General features: G+C 39.1%; 1 protein-coding gene and 1 pseudogene across 1 annotated transcript in view; both read right to left on the reverse strand.

Annotated features, from left to right (window-relative positions):
* Positions 1-13,314, reverse strand: part of LOC137208452 (cytochrome P450 2C18-like) — a 77,389-nt gene that overhangs the window by 8,756 nt on the left and 55,319 nt on the right.
* LOC137209471 (cytochrome P450 2C9-like) lies at positions 8,514-13,133 on the reverse strand (annotated as a pseudogene).

Here is a 13,314-nt window from a genome sequence, read left to right on the forward strand (position 1 = left end):
TGCATTAATTTTGTATCCTGCTACTTTACTAATTCATTGATTAGCTCTAGTAGTTTTCTGGTAGCATCTTTAGGATTCTCTATGTATAGTATCATCTCACCTGCAAACAGTGACAGCTTTACTTCTTCTTTTCCAATTTGGATTTCTTTTATTTCTTTTCCTTCTCTGATTGCTGCGGCCAAAACTTCCAAAACTATGTTGAATAATAGTGATGAGTGTGGGCACCCCTAAGGGACTTACGGGACATCAACAAGTGGATCAATATACACATTATGGGAAAAGAGAGAAAGCTTATTTGAAGAAATAATGGCAAAAACTTCCCGTATCTGGGTGAAAATTTATCACTCAGATTCTATAAGGCCAACACACTCTAACTAGGATGAACTAAAGAAATCCACTCTGAGATACATTATACTCAAATTGTCAAAATCAAAGACAAGGAGAGAATTTTGGTAGCAGCAAAACAAGTGACTTGTCACATACAAAAGAACAATCATAAGACTAACAATAGTCTTCTAAGCAAAACCACTGCAGGCCAGGAAGCAATGGGGGACTTCCCTGGTGGCGCAGTGGTTAAGACTCCACGCTCCCAATGCAGGAGGCCCAGGTTCGATCCCTGGTCAGGGAACTAGATCCTATGTGCATGCCGCAACTAAGAGTTCACATGCCACAACTAAGGAGCCTGTGAGCCACGACCAAGGAGCCCACCTGCAGCAACTAAGACCTGGTGCAACCAAATAAATAAAATAAATATTAAAAAAAAAGAAAGCAATGGGATGATATATTCAAAATGCAGAAAGAAAAAAGCTGCCAACAATCTGGCAAAACAATTCTTTAAAAATAAAAGACAAATAAACACTTTCCCAAATATACAAAAGCTGAGGGAATTAATTGCCACTAGACATGTCTTATAAGAAAAGCTAAAAGAATTCCATAACATTGAAACAACAGAACAGTGAGCAGCAACAAAAAAGCATATGAAAGTATAAAGGTAGCTGACATAGGTAAATATATAGACAAATCCAGAATACTGTCACAATGTAGAGGTGGTGAATAAACCACTATTACTTCTAATATAGAAGTTAAAAGACAAAATCGACAAAACTTTAGCTAGACTAACTAAGAAGAAAAGAGAGAAGATGCAATAAATAAAATAAGAAGAAGAGATGTTAAAGCCAATACCAGCGAAATAAAAAAAAAAAAAAGAAGAGGCTACTATGAACAATTATCTACCAACAAATTGGATAACCTACAAGAAATGAATACATTTCTAGAAACGCACAACCTGTTAGGATTGATTCATGAAGAAATAGAAAATCTGACTAACCAATAATGATAAGGTTGTCAAATCAGTAATAAAAAATCCTAACAACAAAAAAAAGTCCAGAATCAGATGGTTTCACTGGTGATTCTACAAACACTTAAGGATCGGCAAGTATTGCCAATCCTTCTCAAAATCTTTTGAACTTACATAAATCAATAAATGTGATTCACTACATTAAAAGAATGAAGAGTAAAACTCATATGATCATCTCAATAGATGCAGGAAAAAACATCTGACAAAATTCGAAATTCTTTCATGATAAAAGCACTTCTATAGTACTTTACTCAACACAGTAAAAGCCATATACGACAAGCCCACAGCTAACATCATACTCACAGTTGAACAGTTGGAAGCTTTTACCCCAAGATCAGAAACAATATGATTGGGCTTCCCTAGTGGCTCAGTGGATAAGAATCTGCCTGCCAATGCAGGGGACACAGGGATCCCTGGTCTGGGAAGATCCCACATGCCGCAGTGCAACTAAGCTTGTGCACCACAACCGCTGAACCTGCGCTCTAGAGCCCGTGAGCCACAACTACTGAAGCCCGCGCGCCTAGAACCCGTGCTCCACAAGACAATCCACTGCAATGAGAGGCTCGCGCACCGCAATGAAGAGTAGCTCCCGCTCGCCAAAACTAGAGAAAGCCCATGTGCATCAACAAAGACCCAACGCAGCCAAAAATAAATAAATAAATAAATAAAAATTTTTAAAAATTAAAAAAAAAAAAGAAACAATATGATTGTGCCCACTCTTATCACTCCTATTAAACATAGTACTGGAAGTCCTAGCCAGAGCAATCACACAAGAAAAATAAATAAAAGGTATCCAAAGGAAAAGAAAAAAGTCTGTTCGCACATGCACAAAACCCTAAAGACTCAACTAAAAATTGATAGAACTAATCAATGAACTCAGTAAAGGTGCAGGATACAAAAATCAATATACAAGAATCATCTGTGTTTCTATAGACTATCAACAAGCTCTATGGAAAAAATTAAGGAAATTAATCCCATTTTAAACAGCAACAAAAACAATAGAATACTTAGGAATAAATTTAACCAAGGAAGGAAAAGCTCAAGACGATGTGGTAGATATATACAATGGAATACTACTCAGCCGTAAAAAATAGAACGAAATAATGCCATTTGCAGCAACATGGATGCAACTAGAGATTTTCATACTAAGTGAAGTAAGTCAGAAAGAGAAAGACAAATATCATATGATATCACTTATATGGGGAATCTGAAATATGGTACAAATGAACCTATCTACAAAACAGAAACAGATTCAAAGACACAGAGAACAGACTTGTGGTTGCCAAGGGGGAGGGAGTGAGGGAGAGGGATGGACTGGGAGTTTGGGGTTGGTAGATGCAAACTATTACATTTAGAATGGATAAACAACAAGGTCCTAACGTATAGCACAGGGAACTATACTGAATATCCTGTGGTAAACCATAATGGAAAAAAATATTAAAAAAGAATGCAAAAGAAAAACAAGAGAAAGCTCTGTACAATGTTCTTTCACAAGACATTGATGAAATAAAGAAGGCACAAATAAATGGAAAGATACATACTGTTTACAGATCAATCTTAGTATTGTTAATATGTCCTTATTACCCAAAGACATCTATAGATTCAATACAATTTCCACCAAAATTCTAACGGCATTTTTTAAAGAAATATAAAAAACAATCCTAATATTTATATGGACGACCCCAAATACCCAAAGAAGTCCTGAGAATGAAGAAAGAAGCTGAATGTATTAAATTTTCTGTCTTCAAATTATATCACAAAGCTAAAAAAGGAAGTCAACACAGTAGTATACTGGCATAAAAACAGACATATAGACCAATGAACAGAACTGAAAGCCCAGAAATAAACCCACACATATACTATCAACTAATATTTGACAAGGGAGTCAAGAATACTCATTGGGGAAAGGATAGTCTCTTCAATAAGTGGTGTTGGGAAAACTGGACGTCCAAAAGTAAAAGAATGAAACAGGACCCCTATCTTACAGCACTCAGAAACGTCAACTCTAAATGGATTAGAGACTTAAATGTATGACCTGAAACAATAAAACTCCAAGAAGAAAACTCAGGGAAAAGACTTCTTGACATTGGTCTTGGCAATGATTTTTTTTTTTAAATATAACAAAAGCACAAGCAATAAAAGCAAAAATAAACAAGGGGACTATATCAAACTAAAAAGCTTTTCTGCGAGCAAGACAAAATGATCAACAAAATGAAATGGCAACCTACAAACGGAGAGGAAATGTTTGCAAATCATATATCTGATAAGAGGTTAATATCAAAAATATTTATTTAAAGAAACCATTACAACTTAATAGGAAAAAATAATCTGGTTAAAAACAGGCAGAGGAACTGAACAGACATTTTTCCAAAGACATACAGATGGCCAACATGTACATTAAAAAAAGTGCTCAAAATCACTAATCATCAGGGAAATGCAAATCAAAACCACAATGAGACATCACCTCACACCTGTTAGAATGACTGTCATCAAAAAGTAAAAAGATAACAAATGTTGGATAGGATGTGGAGAAAAAAGAACACTTGTGCACTGTTGGTGTGAATGTAAACTGGTGTGAATGTAAACAGCCAATTTGTAACACAGTATGGAGGTGCCTCCACATATTAAAAATAGAACTACCGTATTATCCAGGATTCCTACTTCTGGGTATATATCTGAAGGAAATGAAAACTGGATATCAAAGAGATTCCTGTGCTCTCACGTTTACTGCAGCATTATTCACAATATCCAACATGTGGAAACAACCTATCTGTCCATAACATGATGGAAGAAATTTTCACATACTGAGGTATGGAGAAGTCATTCTGGCTTATACATGATATGGCTTAGATTTTATGCTGTCTAGAACAGCCTGTTTTGTGGCCTTAAACATGCATTGTACATCTGCTTTAACCATTAAAGAAGAGAATGCATTTATAAATTAAAATGGACTAACTGTGGTTCAGGCATTCAAAATGGGGCTGGCTGGGTGGCCATGGTGGACGTGGTTTCAGACACATTCCTGCATTACTGAGAACATGAATTTTCCGAAGTGTATCAGACTCAAGGACACCACCAACCATTCTCTACAAAATATCTGCTGACAGCTGCCACCTGCAACCTTATGGTCTCAAGGTCTCCCTTGTAACTGTGCAACCATTTCAGACCCAAACCAATACCTCCTTAACAAGAATCCCTACTTCTTGTCACCTTCAATTATAGTTCTTGACAAACAACCCACGTATTTTGTGGGTTTTGCCTTTATAAATCTCCCCCATTTTGTAGTCTGGCAGAACTCAATTCAACTGCTTCTTGAATCTGTGTCTCCCAGGCTGTAATTCTCAGTTTGGCTCAAATAAAATCATTTTCTATTCCTATTATTATTTCCACTGACAAACAGATGAATGTTTTTCACTTATATCCATTTGATTCATGAACAATATGGGAGTTAGGGGCATGGACCCCCTGCACAGGCAAAAATCCATGCATAACTTTACAGTCAGTCTTCCATATCCACAATTTCACATCTGATGATTCAACCAACCACAGAACGTGTAGTACTGTACTACATATTTATTTTTTTAAATCCGCATATAAGTGGACCTACACATTTCAAACCCATGCTGTTCAAGGGTCAAATATATACACACACACAATGGAACATTACTCAGCCATGAGAAAGGAGGGAATCCTTGCATTTGCAATGACATGGATGGCTCTTGAGGGCATTATGCTGAGTGAAATGCGTCACATAGAAAAAGACAAATACCAACCATATGATTTAACTTAAATGTGGAATCTAAAAAAGCCAAACTCAAAGAAACAAAGAGTAGAAGGGTGGTTTCCAGGGGCTGGCGAGTGTGGGAAATGGGGAGATATTGGTCAAAAAGTACAAACTTCCAGTTAGATTATGAATAAATTCTGGCGAGCTAATGTGCAGAACTGTGATTTCAATTAACATTACTGTATAATATACCTGCAAGTTGCTAAGGGAGTAGATCTTAAATGTTTCCCAAAGAAATGGTAATTATGTAGTCTGATGGAGCTGTTAGACAATGCTATGATGGTAATCATATTGCAATATCTGAGCATGTCAAATCAATAAGTTGTATATCTTATACTAACACAATGTTGTATACCAACTGTATCTCAGTAAAGCTGAGGGGGAAATATTGAGTGTAAATCACATCCTTTCAAGAAAGTCGATTTTTTTTTTTTAACCTGGATATGTAGGTGTAGTTACAGCTACAGTGCAGGGAAAATGTGTGCTCCAGCAGAAAACTATACTATACCTCACCCCTGTGCTTTATCTGACTGTGATTTTATTGGAGATGTCTGTAATAATTTGTAAATTATCAATGCCTAATAGCAGTACAAAATAATTCTTGCCTATAGACATACAAGCTCTGTTCTGTCCAGTAGAGGTTCAATTGACTTTCCCAGCTAGTTCTGTCTTCATTTGCACATTCATGTCAACATTCCTCTACTCTAAGTAAGTCTGTACTTTTTTACCCTTCTCCCTTGAACAGATAGTAACACCTTATTACAACAGGTTGTAACAGATTTCCTCATTAATGAATTAAATAATATCTTTATCTTGTGTTCACTTAAAAAAAGAAGAAATAAAAATGATCAACAGGTACATGAAAAGATGGTCAACATCACTAATCATCATGTTTTGTACTGGTCTCAGCCTCAGGACAAGCCTCACCCACCAGCAGGTAGGTAAGAACCCCAGGAGAATGACAGCCCCACAGCAGGCAGACCCAGTCCACATAGCAGTAGGCTAGCCCTGGGACCAGCTGGGCCCCTGCCTTGTCAACCAGTAAGCCTGCCCTAGCCTTGGGACCAGCCTCACGTACCATGAGTGGACACCAGTCACAGGACCACCACAGGCCCACAATCTGCAAATCCAGCCCAACCATTAGCAGGCCAGCACCAACCGAGACTTACTGGACCTCAGACCTGCCCACCAGTTAGCCTACGCTAGGTCCAGCACCAGCCTCGCCCAGCAGAGGGCAAGACGCCCAGCCCCAGAACAATGATAGTCCTGCAGACTGCACACCCAACCCACCCATCAAAAGGCCAGCATGTGCCCCGGGACTCGCTGGGCCCCAGCCCTGACAAACAGCAGGCCAACACAAGCTTCTGGACACCCCAGAACCCACAGCCTGCTCTGTCAGGAACCAGCCCCACCTATCAGTGGTCCCATACCAGCTGTGGGAATAACCTGACTAGGGCCAACCAAGCCTACCAGGTTGCCTACAGTACTCAGCCCACCACAACAGAAGGACCAACACAGCCCACATAGGGGGAAATCCTGAGGAATACAGCTCCAATGATGAGAGGGGAGTGTGCTGCTGGGACACACTGGACATCTCCCACAAAAGGCCATTTCTCCAAGGTCAGGAACTATAACCAACCTAGCAGATACATAGAAATAAAAACAGCAAGTTAGAAAAAATGAGGTGACAGAAGAACATGTTCCAAATGATGGAAAAAGATAAAACCACAGAAGAAGAACTAAGTGCAGTAGAGTATATGTAATCTACTCAAGAAAGAGTTCAGGGTAATGATTGTTAAGATGATCAAAGAACTTGGGAGAAGAATGGATACACAGAGCAAGAAGTTAGTAGTTTTTAACAAAGAGTTGGAAAATATAAAGAACAACCAAACAGAGATGAAGAATATAATAAATGACATGAAAAATACACTAGAAAGAATCAAGAATAGACTAAATGAAAGAGAGGAATGGATCAGTGAGGTGGAAGACAAAGTAGTAGAAATCACTGACAATGAACAGAAAAAAGAATGAAAAGAAATGAAGACAGTTTAAGAGATCTCTGACACCAACAATCATACTAACACTCACATTATAGCAGTTCCAGAAGAAGAAGAGAGAGATAAAGGGGCAGAGAACATATTTGAAGACATGATAGCTGAAAACTTCCCTAACCTGGGATCAGTAACAGACATCCAAGTCCAGGAAGCACAGAGTCCTGAACAGGTCAACCCAAAGAGGAACAAACCAAGATACATTGTAATTAAAATGTCAAAAATTAAACATAAAGAGAGAAGATTAAAAGCAGCAAGGGAAAAGTAACAAGTTACACACAAGGGAACTCCCATAACACTATTAGTTGACTTTTCAACAGAAACTGCAGGCAAGAAGAAAGCGGCATGATAAATTTAAAGTTAAAAAGAAAAAAAGTGATGAAGAGAAAAAACTGACGGGCTTCCCTGGTGGCGCAGTGGTTGAGAGTCCACCTGCCGATGCAGGGGACGTACCGCAAAAAAAAAAAAAGAAAAAAGAAAAAACTGACAACCAAGAATACTCTACCCAGCAAGGCTCTCATTCAGATTTGATAAAGACATCAGAAATTTTAAAGACAAGCAAAAGCTAAAAGACTTCAGCACCACCAAACCAGTTTACAAGAAATGTTAAAGAGACTTCTCTAATGGAAAAGGAAAGGCCACAGCTAGAAACAGGAAAATTACAATGGAAAATGCTCAGTGGTAAAGGTAAATATACAGTAAAGGTATTTTTAAAATAGTGCTGCATTTACAGAGAAATCATAATTGAGAAGAAATGCAATAAGATACACCTAAATGATTAAAACCCTTAGATGTCATTGCTATTTGCCAGAATTGTAGGCCTGGGCCCTGGAAGTAACTCTCAGACATCTCTGTGAGGTTGAAAATATAAATATAGTCCAATTAAGGGAACACACGTGTCACTTGTTTCATGCTGCACAAGGGTCATTCCCACCCTGTTCAATTAACAAGTATTCCCTGGTGAAATGCTCTGGAATAGATAAGCCACATTAATGCTACAGGAAAAACATTGTTCTAGAACTCTTTCAGGAAATGACTTTAAACTATTCTTTGTGATTTCTGAATTGAACACAAAATTCAGGATAGAGTATGATTAAAACACATTTATACCCACACTGTGTGCCCCATCATTGGTGTACACACACAACAAGCATAGATACACAAAAGTTCCCTTGGCTGTCTGTGTTCCACATCCTCCCTCCTCCATCTGAGGGGTGACAACCATGACCCCTATGAAAGATGTGGCCACCCCTGTAATGTTTCCAAGGACGTCACTGGAGAAGAGAGCCAACTGTTAAGGTCAGAGTGACAGAGCATAGCATCACCCACTGTTGGTTTTTCTCAACTCCTCCACAAGGCAGTGGGCTTCCTCTTGAACTCGGTCCTCAATGCTCCTCTTCTCCATCCCGAAATTCCGCAGGGTCATGAGGGAGAAGCGCCGGGGTCTCCTCCCATATTTTCCCATTGTTAAACATGATTCCTACCGGGAGGGGAAACAGAAACTAGGGGGGAGGTGCTTGGGAAGGAGGAGTGAGCTGACACTTGGCGGCCTTTCAGGTGAACCAAGCTCTGCTGGGGGCTCTTCAAATTCCTGTTTTTATCCTCTCCACCCCCACCCATTATCAATGCTGAACATGTGCTCATGCACACCTACCATGTCCCTTAGTAGCTCTTTCAAGCATTGGGACGCTGCCTCTTCTAGAAAACTCCTCTCCCAGATCAATCAGAGCTTCCTTCATGCTTCATATCCACGCAAGACCACCGTTGGCTTCATTCCAAAATACACAGTGAACACAGGGCCACAGACTTTTGAGAGTTGGGAATGGCCATACATGTAATAGCAAAAGTCAATATATTGTGCCTGACGCGGAATATATTATCATCCTATTATGTTTTTATTCTGCCACATGTAGCCTAAAATATTTCTGTATTTATTACATAACTATTATGGTGATTGTTATAGCTACCACTTATAGCTACCACTGATGTGTCAGGCAATGGCCCGAGTAGTTGGTACACAGATTACAATTCATCCTCATATCAGCACCTTCAGCAGGTTTATTTGCCCCACTTATAAATAAGGAAACTGAGGTTAAGGAATTCTGTTCCATTTCCAGCATCCCAGGGCTACTATATAGAGGATTCAGATTTGAAGCTCTTCGTATTCACCCTCTGATCCTTGAGAATTGTACCGATCCTCAATGCCCACCTCTGGACCAACAGCCAGCTGACTGCTTCAGAATCACCTGTAGAGCAGTCATTAGAATTCTGATTCTGTAGCCCTATGATGAATACTAGAATCTATATTATAAAAAATAAATTCAAATAATTTCAATGCCCAGCCTAGTTTGAGATCTGCTGGTATTACTAACACAGAAAGAAAGCAGGCATCATACAGGCAGTGCCAGGACGTGCAGCATCTCATGGAAGAAGAGTGTCTTCCATCCTGCAGCATTCATAGGCTACAGACAGCAGCTCCTTGCAGAATCCAAATGAACACCATTACCATCAGTTGGACCCTGACTGATGACTACTTTCTTTCATTCACTCATGCTGGTCCTGATCCCAAGCTACTTCCTTAACATCAGGCACAATGCCCTTCTTCAGAAAAGTTCTCTTTTCATGGCCATCTGAACAAAACACACAGCTTATATAGTATATGACTTCTGGAAGAAAATTTCGAATCTCAAAACACTTCACCTACCACTTACCTTCAGTGCCAAATCATAGCAAATGGCTGTGAAACAAAGAAGGGAAGAAACACTACAAGCTTTTGACACTTTATTATTTTGATTCTACCATACAAACACCTAAATGTTTCTCTACTCACAAAACACATTACTTTGCTCATCTATTTATGACAATGACAGGCCTGAAAAGGCAAGAAAAAGGTCAAAATTTATAGGAAGTAATTTACCTCACGCTGGCCTGTTTTGACAGTGTGCCCATGACAATATGTATTAGTTTCATCATTGGGATTAATTTACTTACCGTTTGCAAGACAGTGAAGAAGCATAAAACCTACTTACATTGGTTAAGGATTTGCTGATGTCCTTAACATCTAATATCTAAGGATATTTCCAGGAATTGGGGGAGGAGTGGGGGCCAGGAGGGAGCTGCCCTTTCCCAGAGCTCTGTTTCCAGAGTGACAGGAGAAGCAGACAGGAGAGACAGAGCACAGCCGGATCCACAGAAACCTTCTCCTCTTACTCAGACAGCTGGGAGCCTGGAATCTAAAGCTTTTATAACAGTCCCTGCTAATTCAGCTTGTGCCTCTCTGATAGAAACAGACCAATCAAGTACAGCCACTTTGCACTCCCATTCTGAGTAGACCTTGCCCCACTGATAAAAATAAACTTTTAGTCTTGTTTTCTCTGTGTCCAAGGACACTCTGGAGATTCTGGTTTAACTGTACTGGGATTGGGTCGAGGTATTGATAATTTTTTAGAAAAGGGGAGAGGGGAGTCCCACTGCGCAGCCAGGATTGAGAACCATTGAAATAAATAATTTGAGGCCGAAAAAAGGCTTATAACTCTGGATTCAAACAATGACCAGTTGGGGATTTATGACTCTGAGGCCAATCGGTGTATTCTATGCCTTTTTTTATTTTGTTTTTTTTAAGAAACAAAACAAAATAAAATGACACAGGATGGGAGAGACCACTACAATACTGATAAATGAACAAAAAATTTATATCCTGAATGTAGAAAAATTCCTATGAATCCATTAAAAAAAAGAAAACATAAATATAGGAATAAAAAAACCCTGAACATCTTCATGATGCAGGAAATCAAAATGGTCAACAAACCAAATGATCAACAAAAAGTACTTATTACTTTTTTTTCTTTGAATTTTATTTTATACAGCAGGTTCTTATTACTTATCCATTTTATACATATTAGTGTATATATGTCAATCCCAATCTCCCAATTCATCACACCACCACCCCACCCCTCCCCCACTTCCCCCCTTAGTGTCCATACGTTTGTTCTCTACATCTGTGTCTCAATTTCTGCCCTGCAAACTGGTTCATCTGTACCATTTTTCTAGGTTCCACGTATTTGCGTTAATATACGATATTTGTTTCTCTCTGACTTACTTCACTCTGTATGACAGTCTCTAGATTCATCCACGTCTCTACAAATGACCCAATTTCGTTCCTTTTTATGGCTGAGTAATATTCCATTGTATATATGTGCCACATCTTCTTTATCCATTCATCTGTTGAGGGACACTTAGGTTGCTTCCATGTCCTGGCTATTGTAAACAGTGCTGCAATGAACATTGGGGTGCATGTGTCTTTTTGAATTATGGTTTTCTCTGGGTATATGCCCAGTAGTGGGATTGCTGGGTCATACGGTAATACTATATTTAGTTTTTTTTTTTTTTTTTTTTGCTGTACGCAGGCCTCTCACTGTTGCGGCCTCTCCCGTTGCGGAGCACAGGCTCCAGACGCGCAGGCCCAGCGGCCATGGCTCACGGGCCCAGCCATTCCGTGGCATCTTCCCGGACCGGGGCACGAACCCGCGTCCCCTGCATCGGCAGGCAGACTCTCAACCACTGCGCCACCAGGGAAGCTCCCTATATTTAGTTTTTTAAGGAACCTCCATACAGTTCTCAATAGTGATTCTATCAATTTACATTCCCACCAACCGTGCAAGAGGGTTCCTTTTTCTCCACATCCTCTCCAGCATTTGTTATTTGTAGATTTTCTGATAATGTCCATTCTAACTGGTGTGAGGTGATACCTCATAGTATTTTTGATTTGCATTTCTCTAATAATTAGTGATGTTGAGCAGCTTTTCATGTGCTTCTTGGCCATCTGTATGTCTTTTTTTTTTTTTTTTTTTTTTTTGCAGTATGCGGGCCTCTCACTGTTGTGGAGCACAGGCTCAGCGGCCATGGCTCACGGGCCTAGCCGCTCCGTGGCATGTGGGATCTTCGCACGAACTCGTGTCCCCCCCCTCGGCAGGTGGACTCTCAACCACTGCGCCACCAGGGAAGCCCTGTATGTCTTCTTTGGAGAAATGTCTATTTAGGTCTTCTGCCCATTTTTTTACTGGATTTTTTTTTTTTAATATTGAGTTGCATGAGCTGTTTATATATTTTGGAGATTAATCCTTTGTCCGTTGATTTGTTTGCAAATATTTTCTCCCATTCCGAAGGTTGCCTTTTCATCTTGTTTGTAGTCTGCTTTGCAAAAGCTTTTAAGTTTCATCAGGTTCCATTTGTTTAATTTTGTTTTTATTTCCATGACTCTAGGAGGTGGATCAAAAAAGATCTAGCTGTGATTTATGTCAAAGAGTGTTCTTCCTATGTTTTTCTCTAAGAGTTTTATAGTGTCCGGTCTTACATTTAGGTCTCTAATCCATTTTGAGTTTATTTTTGTGTATGGTGTTAGGAAGTGTTCTAATTTCATTCTTTTACATGCAGCTGTCCAGTTTTCCCAGCACCACTTACTGAAGAGACTGTCTTTTCTCCATTGTATATTCTTGCCTCCTTTGTCATAGATTAGTTGACCATAGGTGCGTGAGTTTATCTCTGGGCTTTCTATCCTGTTCCACTGATCTATATTTGTTTTTGTGCCAGTACCATATTGTCTTGATTACTATAGCTTTGTAGTATAGTCTGAAGTCAGGGAGTCTGATTCCTCCAGTTCTGTTTTACCCCCAAGACTGCTTTGGCTATTTGGGGTCTTATGTGTTTCTATACAAATTTTAAGATTTTTTATTTTGTTTTTTAATGTTTATCTTTTAATGTTATATCTAATACTAGGACACTTTGTCCTTAAAAATGAAAGGTTTTTAAATATTTTAATGTACTGTATTAATATTACATTTGCCTATACATAATATAGTTAATGATGACATATTTAAGATCCTTTAAAAATCAGAATGGAATAACTATGGTTCAGACACCTAAAATGAAGCCACATACTCATTGTGGATGTGTTTAGATATGTTCCTGCATCACTGAGAACTTGAATTCCCAACTGTGTCAAACTCAAGGACTCCACCAGCCATTTTCAAAACAATATATGCTAACAGGTGCTTGCTACAATTTTGTATGTTCAAAGTTCCCCTCCCCCTTCACAACTATGTAACCATTTCGAACCCCAACCA

The sequence above is a fragment of the Pseudorca crassidens genome, chromosome 16 (genome assembly GCF_039906515.1).
Source record: "Pseudorca crassidens isolate mPseCra1 chromosome 16, mPseCra1.hap1, whole genome shotgun sequence".
NCBI lineage: Eukaryota > Metazoa > Chordata > Mammalia > Artiodactyla > Delphinidae > Pseudorca > Pseudorca crassidens.